The sequence below is a fragment of the Tamandua tetradactyla genome, chromosome 15, assembly GCF_023851605.1.
Source record: "Tamandua tetradactyla isolate mTamTet1 chromosome 15, mTamTet1.pri, whole genome shotgun sequence".
Taxonomy (NCBI): Eukaryota; Metazoa; Chordata; class Mammalia; order Pilosa; family Myrmecophagidae; genus Tamandua; species Tamandua tetradactyla.
The window spans coordinates 75,154,006-75,172,496 of NC_135341.1; the positions used below are offsets into that span (position 1 = coordinate 75,154,006).

At 40.9% G+C, this 18,491-nt stretch overlaps 1 protein-coding gene and 1 long non-coding RNA gene across 21 annotated transcripts in view; one reads left to right on the forward strand and one right to left on the reverse strand.

Annotated features, from left to right (window-relative positions):
• The window catches only part of CPNE4 (copine 4), a 694,898-nt gene that overhangs the window by 41,357 nt on the left and 635,050 nt on the right, over window positions 1-18,491 (reverse strand). The window lies entirely within an intron of this gene.
• The window catches only part of LOC143657580 (uncharacterized), a 95,283-nt gene that overhangs the window by 33,839 nt on the left and 42,953 nt on the right, over window positions 1-18,491 (forward strand). For all 4 annotated transcript variants that reach the window (XR_013162906.1, XR_013162907.1, XR_013162908.1 and 1 more), the window contains exon 2: window positions 10,390-10,557. This is a non-coding gene — a long non-coding RNA (uncharacterized LOC143657580). The remainder of the gene's footprint in view (window positions 1-10,389; window positions 10,558-18,491) is intronic.

The window sequence follows — 18,491 nt, forward strand, 5'->3', positions numbered from 1 at the left end:
TGATGGACATTTCTGTATGCAAGAAATAAACCTTCCTTGCTTTAAGCCACAGGGATTTTGGAGTTGCTCAACCTAGTCTAAGAGCTATTTAAATATTTAAAGGCCTACCAGAGGAAAAGGTATTACAAGTTGCTTCATCTGACACCGAAGGGGAAAAGAAAATAGGATTTTGGGAAGAGTTTACAGAAAAGTAACAAAGAAAGCATTTCCCCACAACTAGACCTGTCCAAAACAAAATAGTGTGTTTGTGTAAGAGTGCTTTATCGATGGACATTTTAAACAGAAACTGAAGGATGAGCACATGGATTTAATGGAGAGATCTTAAAATTGGTTGAGAGGTTGCAAAATAGAATAAATGAGAGGCTTAGCTCATTCTGGTTAGAACCCTAAGCAATGCAGCTTAGCTTTGGTCAGAGTGATGAGAAACTCTTTTTAGTTCACAGTAAGATGAAGTCTACCTCATTCATCTAATGAACACTGGAACCAACAATGATTCAGTGATTTGAAAAAAAAAACACTCAGAATGTGCTTCATGAGTGTTACATTGTAGAATGCTGTGAATTGATCCACTGTTCCTTACAACCAGTTGTTTTTTCTGTTTGCCAACAGCCCTTCCCTAAAGACCCTACTTCTCACACATGTATTACCTAGAGCAAGAAACGGAGGAAAGCTTGCTGTGCCTGGACACAGAAAGAGGGTGAACGGTGGTTCCTGAGACCCTTTAAGGTTTATAGCTCTGCCTGGTGGCAAATATAGCCCACTGAATCCTGGGGTCTCAACACTCAGATACTCTTCTACCTTTGGGAAGGAGTGAGAAAAAAAGGGCACAGGGGACAGAAGCAAATAATAGAAAAGATGTGGAAGTGGCCTTTTAAGCCCTCCTTGCATTGGGAAAGAGGCTAAGTCATCTTCATGAGGAAAAGGAGCGAACGTCTCCCTTGCCACAGTAGACTATAAAAAACCAAGCCCCAGGTGGAGGTGGGGGATGCAATTTGCACTTTGGTTTGTCACAAGACTTCAAGCTAAAACCATGTTACTCTTTGTCCTCTCTTAGATTTCCTGTCATGTTTTGACCGGTTACTGCCCCTCCTTTCACCTGCCAACCGCAACATTCAAGATGGTTGTACTGTGTGCTCCAGCCAGGCCAGGAGAGGGTGGCCACTGCCCCTTGCTGGGCTGGAGGGCGAGTGTCAGCCTTGGCGGGTTCCACACACTGTTTCCCGGGGGGAGGCACCGCCGCTTCCCTGGGCCCTAGTTCTCACATTGGCTGGCATTTCTCACTGTGGTAATTGCTGAATTTTATTTTGACCTTTCCCGGGGGGAATCCCAAAGGAAGGAAGACACAGTAAGGCAGACACATAAAAACCCTCTTCCCCTCTCTCTCCCTGCCACAAAGCTGGCTTTTGACAGCACTGACGGAAGAAAGCATCTTGTGAAAAGTAAACATCTTCACCATCCTGCAAAAAAACTGAGATGGAGGCCGAGTTCTCAGTGTGAATTGATGAGGCTTTGCCTTGACATATTTGCGAGGGCTCAGCATCTCAAAACTACCCAAGAGCCAGAAAGCCTTTTCTAGCTCTTGTTTCTCACAGTGAAGTTTGGGTATAGAATCTTAATGTGCCTGAACTCAACAGATGGTCTACTCCACTCCCTCATATCCCAGAAAAGGAAAGGGATGGCAGAGAGGTGAAGTGACTCCTGCAAGTTTACCCAGTGCGACCAAAATCCACACTTCCTGTCTTCCTGTTTCTCTACTACCACACAATAGCAAAATATAATAGTTAAAATGCACGTAGTACTATGTACCAGGCACTATTCTAAGCACTTTATATATACTAACTAATTTAATCTCCAAACACTTACTGTTATTCTCATTTTACAATTGAGGAAACTGAGGCACAGAGAGGCAAAGTAACTACCCCAAGACCACCTGGCTAACACCAGGCAATCTTTGAAGTAAAATAAGTTAACTTTCGTAGTTTGTCTTAACGGAGCATCTTTTATGGACCCAGGATGTTTGTGTTTGTAGTCTTTAATCCTTTAGAACAATTCTGAAATGATATTATTGTCATGAACAAGGAAGGAAACAGGCTCAGAGAGATTAAGTGACTGGACTAGACATCTAGTAAGAGACAAAGATGGATTTGAACCCAGGTGTCTGGTATGAAAGCTGATACACTTTCTGATATTCCACAGTGCCCCTTAGTGGAAGCAGGAATTCAGAATCAAGGTCTCCTAAAGCTGCTGTGTGTAAAAGCCCCATTCTGTGATTGAAACTGTAAACCACGAGCAACCTCTGAAGTTCCATGAACACCACTGAGCTTCATTCAGCAACACAGAGAACCTGCTCAGTGTTCCCGTGCAAAAGGATGCAAACAAAAGCAGCATGTGCACTGTCCCTGGGGCCCTCAGCTCTCTCTGTGTAATGCCTGGATAGACAAGTCGAAGAGTCCCGCTACTCCCGCCTCTTGCTCTTGTTTTACATTTGCACTGAACCCATCAGAGCAAAGTTGCTATGCCCAAGTTATTATTCACTATTTGTGATGGTCGGTTTTATGGGCTATAGTCCCCAGTTATTTAATAATATTAAACACTAATCTGGATGTTGCTGTGAAGGTCTTTTGTAGATGTGATTAAATACCCTAACTGGTTGGCTTTAAGTAAGACAGTTGATCCTAGGAAATCTGGGTGAGCCTGATTCAATTAGTTGAAAGGCCTTAAAAGCAGAATTAAGGCTTACCTGAAGAAGAATTCTGCTTGTAGACTGCAGCTTTAGTTTGTGCCCAAAAGTCTAGCCCCTGCCTTTCTAATGGCCTGTCCTACTGATTTCAGACTTACCTAGTCAGCCCTCATAAATTCATAAGCCAAGTTTGCAGTATTTTTTTTTGCATGGGCAGGCACTGGGACTTGAACCCAGGTCTCCAGCATGGCAGGTGAAAACCCTGCCTGCTGAGCCACCTTGGCCTGCCTTGCAGTAAATTTCATATATATTGTTGTTCTGTTTCTCTGGTGGAATCCTAACTTATACAAAGAAGGTGAGGCATCCTCCCTTGCTTTCTCATGTTCATATTTAGAAGTGAGTTTTCAGTGACATTTGATCCTCTCCATATATTTATTGAATACTTACTTTGTCCCACACATTATTCTAAGGATTTGTCATGTGCTAACTCATTTAATTTTCACATTAACCCTTTACGTGAGGCTCTATGATTGTCATCTTCGCTTTAAAGATGAGGAAACTGAAAAACAGAGAGGTTAACTTTTGCTGCCATGAATATTCAATATGCTTAAAGTATTATGACTGACTGTTTGAAGTTAGAGTTCTAAGGATCTGAATCTGATCTAGTTCCCGGTAAGCAAGAATGTTCTCTCTAACTGTGATCATAAAACAGCATAACTGCCACTGATCAATGCAGAATTCTCATAATTGAAGGAAATCTGTTCTTTCTCCCTTGACATTTTAAAATTATTATTATTATTTTTAACCATTGAACTTGTCATTTGTCTAGGTGAAGGAGAATTCACTGTCAAATTTCTCCTTGCTCCTTACCCACACCATCTCCTAAGCTTCCATGGTAATCTATTGACATCTGTATTAACATATCCCCCACTGCTGGGTAACCATTGGTTCATGAGTCTATATTCACTACTTGAAGGAAACTTTTGAGAACTGAGATTTTTTAAAGTCAGAATCAACACAGTTCTTGGGGCACAAGTAAGAACTCAGAATAATGTTTGATAAGTGAATGAAAGAGGCCTTCTTCCCCGAGTTGAATCGATGGCAGTTTTCTGAGTGTTTGGTTCTGCCTTCACACTGCAAAAGGGAAGGTATTGCAGCAATGTGGTTAATCTTTATTACAGAAAACAATCAAATTGGATGATTTCCTTCTCAGTCATAGACCTGAGTGTAGCGACAGGACTTTAGAGTCAGGTTTGCAGATGCCCCTTTGTGATCATAGACCTGGGTTACTAGAAGCTGCGGTGCCGGGGACTTGGGTTCTAGTCCCTACTCTGCAGACAATGCTGTGAGACTTTGGGCAAGCTTCTCAACCTCTCTGAGCCTCAGTTTCCTTCTTTATAAAATGGTTTCGGGGGAATGAGAAATGCTCTCTGAGGTCCCTTCTAACCCCCCAATTTCTCATTTACTTGCCATTGTAGCGTAGAGTCCATTGTCATCCCTTTTTCAACCTTCTGTTCCAAAGTCTGAGATTATTAAAGCAGAGCAATAAGTTTGTTAGTTAACCACCATTACCTGATTAACATGCTCCTACTCTCTCTTTTTTTAATTTTTTTAGAGATTTTGTCATAACCCTTGAACAAATAAAGGTCAATTGTTCATTATCACATGGTGATCCTTATAAGAGCTCCACAAGATGGGAAGTTCATTTTAACAGATGAAGATAGTGAAATATAATAATGCAACCTAAGATGACTTCCAAAGCACAGAATTAGGCTGCCGACTTGGCTTTGTTTTTCCATATCCAGTTTCCTTTTATTTAGGCCACACAGCTTCACAGCTTACTTGTGTCAGATGCTTTTCTAGTGATGGGCTTATCATCAATTAAAAACCCAACTAATTCATGAATCTCTGACCTCTCCCAGGGTATTAATACATTTATATACATTTTTAAATGTTCTTGTTGATAATAGGCCCTCTTTAAAATTTACCCAGAGTGATTAACCCAGGAGGGGCCTTACTGGACTCATTTAGAGGTAGAATTTTAAACTGAGCTCTTCAAAGCTAAATGCTAACAGAATCAGCTCTGCTGGAACCAAACTGTGTTCTCATATCACTGAGTCTAGACCAGTTTTCTAACTGCAGCTTTTGGAAAATCAGGCAATAGTATATCATTTTGTGGAGTTTTTAGGCATCTACATATAATCATATTTCAGCACACTTATGATTAGGGGTTTGTGATAATTTAATCAATAGTTTAGTGTTTGGGATGACCTTCTTTTATAAAAATTTAGTGATAAAACTTAATCTAAAATTAGTTAAGGGGTTTACACAGGACTGTAAAAAAATCTATGATAAGAATACTAAATATATTTGTATTTTATTCACGCTTAACATTGTTGATTTATGTCTTCTCACTTCTTTTCCTGATTGGTTATGCTAGGAGTTTATTTTATTTCATTATTTTTTTTGTTATTTCATTAATTTTTATTTAAAAACATTGCATATCCATCAAACATGCACTCATCTTCCACCCTTTTCCCAGAACTTTTAATCTACTTTCTGTTTCTGCAGATTTATTTCTAAATATCTAAGTGATATCAAATTTGTCCTTATGTGCTTTGCTTATTTCATGGGACATAATGTTTTCCAGGTCCTTTCATGTTGCAACATGTCTTATACCTTCCTTCTTTCTTATAGCCAAATACTATTTCATTGTTTGTTTGTACCAGATTTTGTTTATTCATTCATTTGTTGATGGACACTTGGGTTGTTTGCAACTTTTGGTTATTATGAATAATGTTTACATTGGTGTACAAGTATGTGCTGTTTCACTTTCTTTGGATATATACCTAGAAGTGAAATTGCTGGGTCAATGTTAATTCTATATTGAACTTTTTCAGGAACTGCCAAACTATTTTACACAGCAGCTGCATCATTTTACATTCTGTCAATAATATACAATCATCCCTATTTCTCCAAATTCTTGTCAATACTTATTATTTTCCTATTTTTTTTTAATAATCACTGTTCTAGTTTGCTAGCTGATGGAATGCAACACACTAGAGATGGATTGGCTTTCCATAAAAGGGGATTTATTTAGTTAATGTATACTTCTTTAGAGGAAAGGCAGCTAACTTTCAACTGAGGTTCTTTCTTAAGTGGGAAGGCACAAGGCAGTCTCTGCTGGCCTTCTCTTCAGGCCTCCAGTTTCCAACAACTATCCCTGGGGTAATTCCTTTCTGCATCTCCAAAGGCCTGGGCTGAGCTATGAGTGCTGAGATGAGGTATGCTGAGCTGCTTGGGCTGTACTATATTGAGTCTCTCATTTAAGCACCAGCCAATTAAGTCAAACATCATTCATTGCAGCAGGCACGCCTCCTAGCCGACTGCAGATGTAATCAGCAACAATGAGGTCCACATGCCATTGGCTCATACCCACAGCAATAGAACTAGGCACCTTCACCTAGCCAAGTTGACACCTGAATCTACCACAATCACCATCCTAATGGCTGGGATGTGGTATCTCACTGTGGTTTTGATTTGCATTTTCCTAGTGGCTAATGATGTTGAGCATCTTTTCATTGCTTATTGGCCATTTGTATGTCTTCTTTGGTATATTTGCGTTTTTGATATTGTGACTTGGCTGAGTGTGCCTATGGGAAGAAGGCTCAAGTTACCTGGTTATTTTCTTCTCACTTCGTTGTTATTGCTCAGTGCAGACCTGGCAATAGCCCTCTGGCTGCGGGAAAGGGAGTTAAAGGTAGTTTCTACAAACTGAAGCCTGGGACACCAATGGTCATTTGCATACTGGTGTTTATGGTGACAGTATTCTGTGAATTGCAGTGGATGGAGGTGACCTATTGGTACATCAGCTGCAGACTAGAAGGGGGAACCATGGTGTATACATACAATGGACTATTGTGTGGCTGCAAGAAGGAATGAAGTCATGAGACACGCAACTAGGTGAATGAAACTTGAGGACAGTAAGTTGAATGAAATAAGCCAGAAACAAAAGGATAAATATGATAATGCCTCACTAATAGGGACTAACTATAATGCGCAAACTCTGAGAATTAAATTTGAGAACATGGATTATCAAGTGAAAGCCTATTGTAAAGGTTCCAAGATTGTGAGCTCTTGCAGCAGTCAGATGTATTCCAGAGTTGTGGCTGTTATTTCTAAATTTTAAGATGTGGAGCTTGTTGTATATAACCTGATCATCCCATGGAACTTTGGGTATTTGTGTGACACCTGAGACTCAGAGCTGGAGTTCTTCATCTATGAAAGTCAACATTACCCCTCTACAGCAACTGTTATAAAATACTGAAAAAAAAAGATCAGGCTTCAATTAGAGATATGAATGAAGCTGATCTGGGTAGGACTAAGGTAAATCAGACTAAAGGGTAAAGGGGGATAGTGACTGTATTTTAAAACTTCAACTTCTGTGTGAGACCAAAGAAAGGATGCTTATTTAGTGCAAAATTTATATTTTCTGTAGCACACCATCTAATATAACTTTTATGGTCAGCTTATTCAAACACCATAATTACATGGAACCATGAATATAGAGTGAGATCTTGTTGATTTGTACAGGTTGGTGTGATGCTCCAATATATCCCAGAGTAATATGGTCAGAAGATTAAAAAGTGTTGGCAAAAAAAACAAAAGAAAAGTGTTTGCAGGGTCTCCATGAAGGACTGGGGAAAAAATGTAGAAACATTAAACTTCCCCACCTGGGGAAGACCTGATATTCTTGCAAGCATCAGGGACTGCCAATTTGATGGGACAGGGTCTCAATCTTGGGGCTTGCCCTAATGAAACTTATTTCTGCAAAGGAGAAGCTAAGCCTACTTATGATTGTGCCTAGGAGTTACCCCCAGAGAACATCTTTTGTTGCTCAGATGTGGCCTCTCTCTCTCTCTCTCTTTCTAGGCCAACTTGGCAGATGAACTCATTGCCATAGCACTGCATAGGGCATGACTCTCAGGGGTGTAAATCTCCCTGGCAACATGGGACATGACTCCAGAGGATGATCCTGGCCCTGGCGTCATGGGAGTGAGAAAGCCTTCTTGACCAAAAGGGGGAAGATAAATAAAGCAAAATAGTTTCAGTGGCTAAGAGGTTTCAAATAGAGTTGAGAGGTTTCTCTGAAGATTATTCTTATGCAGTATATAGGTATCCTTTTTCAGTTTTTGGTGCATTGGAGTAGCTAGAGGGAAATACCTGAGACTGTTGAACTATGGTCCAATAGCCTTGATTCTTGGGGATGAGTGAATAACTATAGTGCTTTTAGGGTATGAACATGTGAGTGTGAAGGCCTTGTGACTGACACTCCCTTTGTCCAGTGTATGGACAGATGAGTAAGAAAAAAAATAGACAAAAGAACCCACAAAACAATAGGGGGTAGGGGTGGGGGATGCTTTGGTGGTTCTTTTTTTAACTCTCATTCTTATTTTTATTGTTTTTAGACTAATGAAAATGTTAAAAAAAATCAATTGTGGTGATGAATGCACAGCTTTATGATGCTTTGAACCACTGATTGTATACTTTGGACAATTATATCTCAATAAAAATATCATTGAAAAAAGTAGTTCCTCCACTCATAATACAAACACTGACTGGGCACTCTGAATTTATAGGGCAGGAGTCTATATGGAACGAAGACAGTAAAATCTTCCTAGAGGAAGGGTGACTGAAGCTAGATCCTGTGAGATGAGGTTATGTGGGATCTAAATGGAAGGGAGAGTTTCTGAAATACAGTTTATATATATAATAGTTCCGAAATGGCCCCCAGGCCAGAACCTTGGTTGTGCATCTCTGGGATCTCATTTGCTGGACTGGTGGATGGGACTAATGGAAGTAGGTGTGTATGAGAGCCTGAGTGTCTTCTGAGGGGCTCAACCTAAGTTGAACAAAGAATTGGATGTTGGAGGTGCAGGGCAAGACTAAGCAGAATCCAATGACAATCACTTGGGTTCATCTGTGGGCTCTTGCTCCATGAACTCACGTCTGAATTCTAGGGAGGGTCCTGTAAGTAAAAAAAGCCATGCTGACAGAGGGAGGGGCTTAAGAGCCACAAAATCCCCAGAACACAGATTTGCACATCCTGAATGTCTAAGGTTTATCTTTAGATGTGGTGGAGGTGCTTCCTGGGGGGTATGGCTTGGGTTGGTGATGATGGTGGCGGTGGCAGTGGTAGCAGGGACATCTGGCAGCTATAGACGGTGTAGCACTGATATCCATAGATCAAAACAGCAGCAGAGGGAGAAAGTGGTGCTGGAATCATAAGGAATTCATGCAGGATGTTCTCCTTGGCTTGAGAACATAGGAGAAGGGTACTTAGCTGGCTTCAAGGGTAGTAAGTAGCAGGAGAGAGTGCTTAAGAGGATGAGAAAGGAGGAGATATGGCCCATGCCAGGAAGTAGCTGGAAGTACTTGTAGATGAGCAAGAACCTGCTTGAGAATTTCAGAAGAAATATTTGTGGGGTGAACTTTAAGGGGCTAAGAGGTCCTGCCTTAGTTGATCGGGCAAGACCAAGTGAAATACAGGCTCTACAACTAGACTTTGTTTTCAAGTCTATACTAAATATTGGGTATAGAGCCATGTTTTAATTCTGGGTGCAGACCCTGTCAGTGAGTCTGTGCACACTCCTTCAAACTGCCTTTGCCCTGCCTGGCCTGCCCTCACTTGCTGACCCTCACCTCAAGAAACACAGGAGCATTTGGGTGGGTGTTCTGCATGTCATCTTGGTGTTGCACCTTTTTCTTGATCAGCGTCACTTGTCTAGGCTGTGCCTCGAATGAGGTGCCTGTAGGAGAAGTATCCCAAAGTATACGCCCCCCTCACAGACTTGGGTCAGAGCCATTTATATCAATCTGCTCCTTATATTTTGCTCTATCCTTTTCTAGACTGTCTTGCTGCTGGCTTTGCTACTTATTCTAAATCTGTTTTCAATTTACACTTCGCATTTGACTTACTCTCTTTTTATTAATGAGGCAAAACTGCTTTTGCATAACTGGAGAATTGGGAGATGGAACACTTTGATCTCAGAAGGGAACTTGCTAGTGATTTGGTACAGTGGTGACACCAGGACTCTTGCAGTCATTCAGAATTTGATTCAAGTGTTCTCCTTTTCACTGGACAAATAGTAGTCATCTCTAAAGCACTTTACCTTTCTCTCCCCAGTTTATTCATTTCTGAAGTGGGGATGATAATATTATCTACTCACCAGGTTGTTGTAGAGATTTGTTTTACACGTATTTATTACTTATTTATCATCTACCATGGACTAGGGATTGTGCTGGCAATGGGGAGAAAGAGACGAAAGACTTGCTCTCAAATGTGGATGACCAAGTTCAGGAGATGAACATATGAATGGATAATAGTGATGCAAAGTGGGAACGGCAAAAACAGAGAGCTGAACCAGGGCAGAGCTTGGGTTGTCTGTTAGTGTCTGCCACACATAGTCAGGGAAGGCTTCCAAGAGGAAATAAGAACATAGCACCTGGTAAACGGCATATGCAAGTATAAGAAATCTTTATTTTATTTCTATAGAAGAACAAATGACTAATATCAAATTCTTTCCTAAGCATAAGGTAAGGACAGATAGAGCAGGAAAGCACCCTTCTCTTCCTTACTTATACTTAAGGTTGAGCCTGCACAAAACTAGAAAGTAATCTATCAACTTTAACCTCTCTTCTCCCCTCAGATTATGTGCCTGAGAGATGAGACCACACATCTCAGAGCACTTCTCCACAGGACCTTGTGCTATGGAGTGCACCCCAGGAAATGATGATGAGGGTGTTGCAGTAAAAGGAGCATGGTCCTGGCAAGGCACAGACTTGGCTTCCAGTGTGGCCTTTGATGTTAACCAATGGTGAGATGTTGGGAGGCTACTCTACCTCTTTGGCCCTCAGTGTCCTTATATGAAAAATGAGTGAGTTGGACTTGAGGAATTGTAACAAAATTTTATATGCCTAGGAATTTAATATGTTTAAGAAGACCTTTTAGATTTCAGATGCCCAGATCCTATCCTCAGAGACTCTGATTTAGTCATCTTAGGTGAGTCTCAAGAATCTGCCTTTGAAACAAGCAACAGGCCAGTTCAGATGCATGTGTTTCTCTACACACTGAGAAACACTGGGCAGAAAATCCAGGAGTCCATGGTTCTGTGATGATGATGGCACTAATGACAACTGTATCCTGGATAATGCTTATCTTCTTCAATTAAATTAAAAACAATCATGGACAGAAAACAACATTCAAGGGCTACCCTTGATTCCTTAATGATCATTCAGTATAGTGCTACTACAAGCAGGCATACTTATCCTAAAATCCTAAAATGGCACATGTATGAAGGCAGAACTAAGAGATGCCCAGGAGGGAAAGGTATGGGCGTGTTGGCTTTATCTTGCTAATTTATACATTTCTGCTCATATGGACTGCAACCAAGCCTGGAGACAGTCCATAATGAAATACGTCACTCTTGGAAGCTTTCATTGGAGATTTATGGCCTTAGGAGGCTTGGTTAGTCAGATAAGTTTTGGAGACTCCCTAATGATTGTTCAAACCTTTTTAACTTCACCTTGCTACTGTTGTAGGAGGATTGAAAATCCCACAGTGCTTAGGCATAGTGAAGAAGTAGGCTTTGGCTGTGACTTATGCCTCAAGGTTTTACGGAGAGTACTATCTTCATTATCAGAATCACTCTGTACTGGCTCAACCTGTACCATTCTTTTCTGATAACACCAAGTTTAAGGTGTAAGATCTATCTGAGAACCATATCTGATCAGGGCACTGATGAGTGGCTGGAATCAGGAAACTTCCTTATGTGAAATGGAAATGCAAACACAACCCCTATTCAATGCACAATAGGCAATTGGAGTATGATCGTGCTTTTCTTAACTTCTGATGACACACTTCTATCCTTGAGGAGCTTAGAAATTTAAAGGGTCTCTCACACTACCTATAACTATTTCTGGTTTTTTTTTTTTTTTTCGGTCTCTCTATCTTTATCGACATCTCTTCATGTATTTCCTTAGATCTACTTTGGAATGGTTTGACCTATTCTACATCAGGAGGCAGAAAAAGTGACTGTGGATTTTTTTACTCTTTGATAGTTTTCTTTCCTTTATTATTAAACCTTCATTGAATACCTACACTGTGTCAGGAAATGGGCTAGGTGTAAGACATAAAGCAACAAATGGGAATGATAGATGGGTTAATCTCTGCCCTTACACAGATTGTTTACAGAGATTTCTTACAGCCCAGTGGTAAAGAGAGTCATTAGTCACATAACAACAACAATAAAAAGTGAAATTAAGTGGGTACATAACAGGTGTTGGTTGGATGAATGAATGAGTGAAAAAAGCAACATGTGAGCCAACAGGGGAACTTTTATGCAAGGATCTTGTAGCAGTTTTCACAAATACTAAGTAATAAATTCTTCCAAATGTTCTGGAAGATCGGCAGGAGTTGTAGAGACCCCTACTTCCTTTAAGATTTTAATCAGGTATAAGAAGATCTCAGAGTTATAGACAGGCCATTATAGTTCTCATTCTGAGACGCATGATCTACATTAAGTGTTCTGAAGAGAAACAGAGGTCTACCTATAACTCATGTTGGAAAGATTCTATGAGAGGTATTTGGGGGAAAAATCTCAATATTCTGAATAAAGGTTTGACTTTCATGGTGCCGCCAAAACAGTTGCTATGTAATCCTCAGTAGAAGGAACATTAGACAGAATCAGAGTTCTTGGTCTCAGAATGGTCGTTAGCTTAACTGGGTCATAACCTTCTCAGGGGCCCAAGGCCATCATCTGGAGAAAGAAAGGATTGGGCTCAGTGATCTCCAAGTTCCTGTCTTACTCTTAAAATGACTGAGAAATGATTTTCTTTTCTTTTAGTAGACTCACTCCCATCCATAAGTGGAATTATAGATTATCTCTGGGGGGAAAAAATCATCATCACATCATGTTTCCTATCCACAGAACCACACTTCTTGTTCTCCTGTGCCACTGCATCCATTCAGACAGTAGAGACTTAGCAAAGGACAAATTCTAAAATCCTCCAATTGCATTTCTACATAATATATATCAAACACAAATCTAAACTTTTAAAACTGCAAAATCTTTATCTGGCATGGAGGGAGGATTTCTTGACCTCATTGAAAAAGGTGAATTCCAGCTGAATGATAGGACTTGTGGAAATTATCTCTGAGTGACTGATTAGAGGTAATATGTGCAATTTAGGCTCTAAATCCTGGGGTCACAACTAAGTTTCCTTATAAAGTACCCTGTATAGGCAATGCCTAGTAAATAGATGATTTTTGCCCTGTTGATTTATTTTTTTCTAATACGTGAAGCATTTGAGTTCCTTCTGTGTGCCTGTCACTGATTGGCTAAATCCTCTAAGTATGTGTCATAAAATTCTCCCAGCAAATTTGCTAGGCAGGTGTGGGCAACCCCATTTTGAAGGAAATTGAAGCTCAGGGAGATGAGGTCACTCACCTAAAAATGGTAAAATTGAGATTTGAGTCTTAGTCTGTGGGGGAGAGTCCATGCTTTTTCCAGTGCATGATACTGTCCACTAATTCAACATTGAATGAATACTTATTGTCTGCTGTTCTAGTTTGCTAGCTGCCAGAATGCAGCACACCAGAGACGGATTGGCTTTTAATAAAAGGGGATTTATTTTGTTGGTTCTTCAGAGGAAATGCAGCTAACTTTCCACTGAGGTTCTTTCTTACGTGGAAGGCACAAGATGGTCTTTGCTGGTCTTCTCTCCGGGCCCCTGGGTTCCAAGAACTTCCCCCAGGGTGACTTCTTTCTGCATCTCCAAAGGCCTGGGCCGAGCTGCTTGGCTGTGCTACATTGTGTTCTCTCATTTAAGCACCAGCCAATTAAGTCAAAACGTCACTCATTGCAGCAGACACGCCTCCTAGCCGACTGCAGATGTAATTAGCAACAGATGAGATTCACCTACCATTGGCTCATGTCCACAGCAACAAAACTAGGTGCCTTCACCTGGCCAAGTTGACAACTAATCTAACTACCACATCTGCTATGTAACTTTCTGGGTATTGATTAGCTGGCAGTTGAAACATGAAGCGATTTCACTACTTTTCTTAAGTCACTCAACCCTAGCATTTACCAGGCACAGAGCATCCCTGAGGATTTTTTGTTGGATGGATCCTCTATAGGCAATTCAGAGATGTGAAGAGGAATGATGTAAGAAGATTAGCAATTTAGAAAAATCACACTTTGATTTTTGGACAATGAATAAGAGGAGACAAAATAAAGTCTAGTGAGGGCTTGAAATAAAACTGTGATGAAAACAATGAAAAGATCATGGAGATATTTAAAGAAATAAAACCTATAGGCCTCAATCTTTAAATAGATGTTGAGGTTGAGGGAGATGAAAAGGAGGAAGAAAAAATTAAGGATTACCTCCAAGCTTCTGTTTGGAAGATTGGGTAGATGGTTGTGGTAGTTTGAATTTGTATGTGTCACAGAAAATCATGTTCTTGGGGAGAAAGCATTGCCTAATGATACCTTGATCTGGGCAATTTTCATAGCCTCAGAACTGTAAGCTTGTAAGCTAATAAATCCCCATTGTAAAAGCCAACCCATTTCTGGTATACTGCATTTTGGCAATCTAGCAGACTAAAACAATGGTGTACCACTCATCTAGATGAGAAGAACAGGTTTGAGAGCCAAGGGGTTCTTTGTTGATTCTCATACTCTTGACCTCTAATAAACACACTGATTCTCTGAATCCATGACAAGTAATCATTGTATCTTCTAAAAAATGTCTGTGTCTCTATTTCTAAGTGAATCATGGTGCTTGTGATTTATTGATTACTATAATTTGATGCCTAGAGACAACCCCCCATTGGGTCTCTGAGGAGGAAAAATGCTTGAAGACCAGAAAGGAATAGATGACTCCACTTGTATTACTTAACCAGTCCAGAAACTGCAAGCTGGCAATGTAGAACTCACTGATGACCAGGACAAAGTCTTGGCACAGCCAGGCAACATGATTACTCTGTTTTTCTAACATATACTCATTTATTTACTTATCTGGTTTAATTATTGCTTGATGTAACCACCATAGGTGTTTAAGACATGGAAGTTTTAAGACTAGGGAACAAAAGAGATCATAAAAGCATGGAGGAATTAGTCACTCCTAACAAAGCAAAGAGTTTTTCTGCTGCCATGTTCAGGGTACTCTGGCCTTTAAACTGGACTGACCATTCATCCAACAGACAATATGAAACAAACTCAAGCATTCCAGTCAGATCAACAAAAATTGTCCTAGATCTTCTTGTTTTCTTGCCAACATTGAAGTTACTTCTTGCTCTATTCTAGTGTCTATGATGTTTCTTTGGCTTACTCTCTTTCTTGGGCAACTAGCTTATCCTTTGAGCTCGACAACAACAGACTTTTGATACTCAGGACTATTTAAGGCATAGCTAATCCTGTGGATCTTACTTATGGCTCTTTTGGACAACAATCACATCTGACTCAGGTCTGGTGCTTGGATCCTAACTCAGGAATTGGCATCTGGCTGAAATTCCATGTAGACTCACTCGATCCACCCTCTAGAAGTCAAGTTTAGGATAATCTAATACTTCTTTTTTTTTTTTTAATTTCATTTAGGTATTTATGATAGGATTTCTCTGTCCCAGGTAGCATATTTTCTATGCCACTTAGTCTTTCTGCTTATAATCAGCCATTTGTAGCCAATCTCTGCCTTACTGAGTTATAACACTTAGTGTGAGAGAAACAGTTTTGAGGTTCTTGGGTGAAACAAGAAAACCAAAAATTTCTCCTAAGTTGTTAGCCCAAAATTGCTACACATGAAACTCCACTTGTCAAAGAGAATCAACTTTTCTATTCTAGACAATAATTATTATAGGCAGACTCTTGGGTAGGACACTTTCCTGGGATATAAGAGGACTTGATTCTATGAGTGAGCCAGGAAGACATCCTATTGTTTCCCTATCTGGATGGATTTAGACACATATTTGCAAGATAGATAAGCAGAGAGTTGAAATTTTGACAGTGTTAAGCAGTGCCACTGACCTATATTATCAGGTTTATTACCCAAGTAATTGAACTCTTCTCATTCAATTTCCATTAGTGGACAAGCCAATAGTTTTATTTTTCTCTGGGGAGATGAGACAGATCTTCTTCATCTGAACATCTATTCACTGGTGGAAATGGTTCTCCTCATAACAGGTCTCATCAATAACTACTTTGGGAAGCCAGCAAGTACTGGATGCTAATTAGAAATTTCTTCTGGCTGCCATAACATTCACTGTACTTTCAGTGGTGGTTTTCGATAAATGGACCCAAATTTCCATCTAAATTCTGCTTTCCATATCAAGGTTATCATTTGAAAGAGCAGAAACCAGAATTTATTAATCCATATAGCAGCATAGCAATTTTGAAAGTTCATTTCACCGAACACCAGTTCTATGGAAGTGAAAAACACCAGCTGCCAAAACAAATATCATATAATGCCATATAATGGCTTGTCTTAACAACAGGGATTTCTTGGCTTGCAGTTTCAAAGGCTAGAAGGTTTACTTCTGGAATTAGTGTCTTTTGGTTGGCTGGCAAACTTTGGGGTTCCTTGGCTTTCCCATCACATGGCAATGCACATGGTGGTATCTTCTTAATCTTCTGGATTCTGTTGACTTCCAGCTTCTTGGTTCTCCTCTTCCTCTCTGGGTACAATTTCTTTTGTTTATAAAGACTTCAGTCAAATGGAATAAGGCCCAACTTCACTCAGTTTGGCACATGCTTAAGTAGCAACATCGTGAAAGGTTCTATTTACAAATGGGTTCACACCCACAGAACTGGGGGTTGGGACTTGAACATGCCTTTTGTGAGGGACATGACTCAGTCCCCAACAGAAGGTTAGTAAGTATTAATGACAAATAAAAAAGGAAGGCTCAATCTTCAAATAAGTTTGGGTTATTCAGTTTTTTCTATTGCAGGACTTCTTTGACATGCTAGTGTGTGACATCCAGAGGTGAAGCAATCAAGCACAAAGGCACAAAACATAAGGAAGTACTTATTTTCAGGGCACTTCAAATGCAGAGTCAGGACTTGGTTGAACGTGAGAGTGAGGACCTCCTTCAATTTTATTCCTTACATACAGGCTTACCTTACCCTAGTCCAGATCCTTCTATTATGCACCATGAATAATTTTCAAGATAGAACATATTACACAATTCTCCCCAACTTATTTGGCCAAGGAACTTGTGTGTATATTTGTATGTATGTGAAACTTCTCATGAGATTAGTGCCTTAGGAAAAGGAGCTTGAGAAATAGATTTTTTTTTATTCATTCAATAAGTATTATTTGTATCTACTAGGTATTAAGTAAAAGTTAGACACTGGGGATACCAAAATGAAACAGTTTGTTTCTTCAAAATGTTGAAATCTAGTAGGGAAAATCAGGCCAAATAAGCTGACCATACAAAGTAAGTGACATGTGAGAGGTATATTTCATGTGGAGTCCTGTGGGATTGGGCAGATGGCAACTGACTCAGCCTGGAGTCTGAAGAAAGTCAGGGAAGGATTCGTATTATAACTGAGAGTGGATAAGCTGGGTTTTGGAGGCTGAATGCAATTATGCCAGAGGTATGACGGGGTGACAAGTCTTCCAAGTAAAAGGAACAGCAAGTGTGTGCTGTGTGTACCAACGTGTGAGAGCCCATGGTGTGTTTGAGGAGCTGCCTGCTGAGATGAACCATGGAGAAATGCACACTTTCTTTGAAATCAATTGGCCTTAAAGAAAGGCTCCTCGGAGGACTTCCTGGAAGATGGCGGCTTCGTAAGACGCGCGGATCTTAGTTTCTTCTCCAGGACACCTACTAGGGGAGTAGAAACGATACAGAAAGCGCCCAAAGCCACAACAGAGATAAAAAAGACAGCGTACCCCATCCTGGAACGGCTGGCTGGCTGAGAGAAGCAGCTCGGGTGAGATCGCCGAGGCGCGCGGGCCTTACCGGGCGGGGTGGCAAGCGGCCGGAGTTACTCCCTTCCCCCTTCCCGGGCCAGCTGGGAGAATTGGAGAGGTGGTCCCCTGAAACCAAGGCGACTGGCGCCCACACCACGCACAGCCCCCGGACCAACTGAGAGAATTGGATCGGAAACCCCCAGGCCGCGGAGAACGGTGACCCCGTGACTCCCGGGGAACGTGCATTCTCTCAGGCAGGCCGCTGCCGCTGGCGCCCTCCCACCACGCTTGTTGCCCAGGGCCGACTAGGAAATTCGGACGGGCTCTTTCCCTGGCTGCGGCGACCAGCAACCCTCCCTGCGTTCAGACCCCGGGCCGGCTCAAGCCGCTTCGGCTAGCGAACCCCCAGGACGGCGAGAGTTTTCCAAAGTTTAAGGTCCCACAGCACCTTTTACTGGTGGGACCCGCAGACAAACGTGTGCCACGAGCGCCACCTAATGGGCAGGATAAGAAAAACAGAACCCAGAGATTTCACAGAAAAATATTACAACCTTGCTGGGTCCAACACCAAGAGAAATCTGAATAAATGCCCAGACGCCAGCAGCAGAAGATAACTGTCCACGCTCAAAAGATTGAGAATATGGCTCAGTCAAAGGAACAAACCAATAGCTCAAATGAGACACAAGAGCTGAGACAACTAATGCTGAATATACGAACAGAAATGGAAAACCTCTTCAAAAATGAAATCGATAAATTGAGGGAGGACATGAAGAGGACATGGGCTGAACATAAAGAAGAAATAGAAAAACTGAAAAAACAAATCGCAGAACTTATGGAA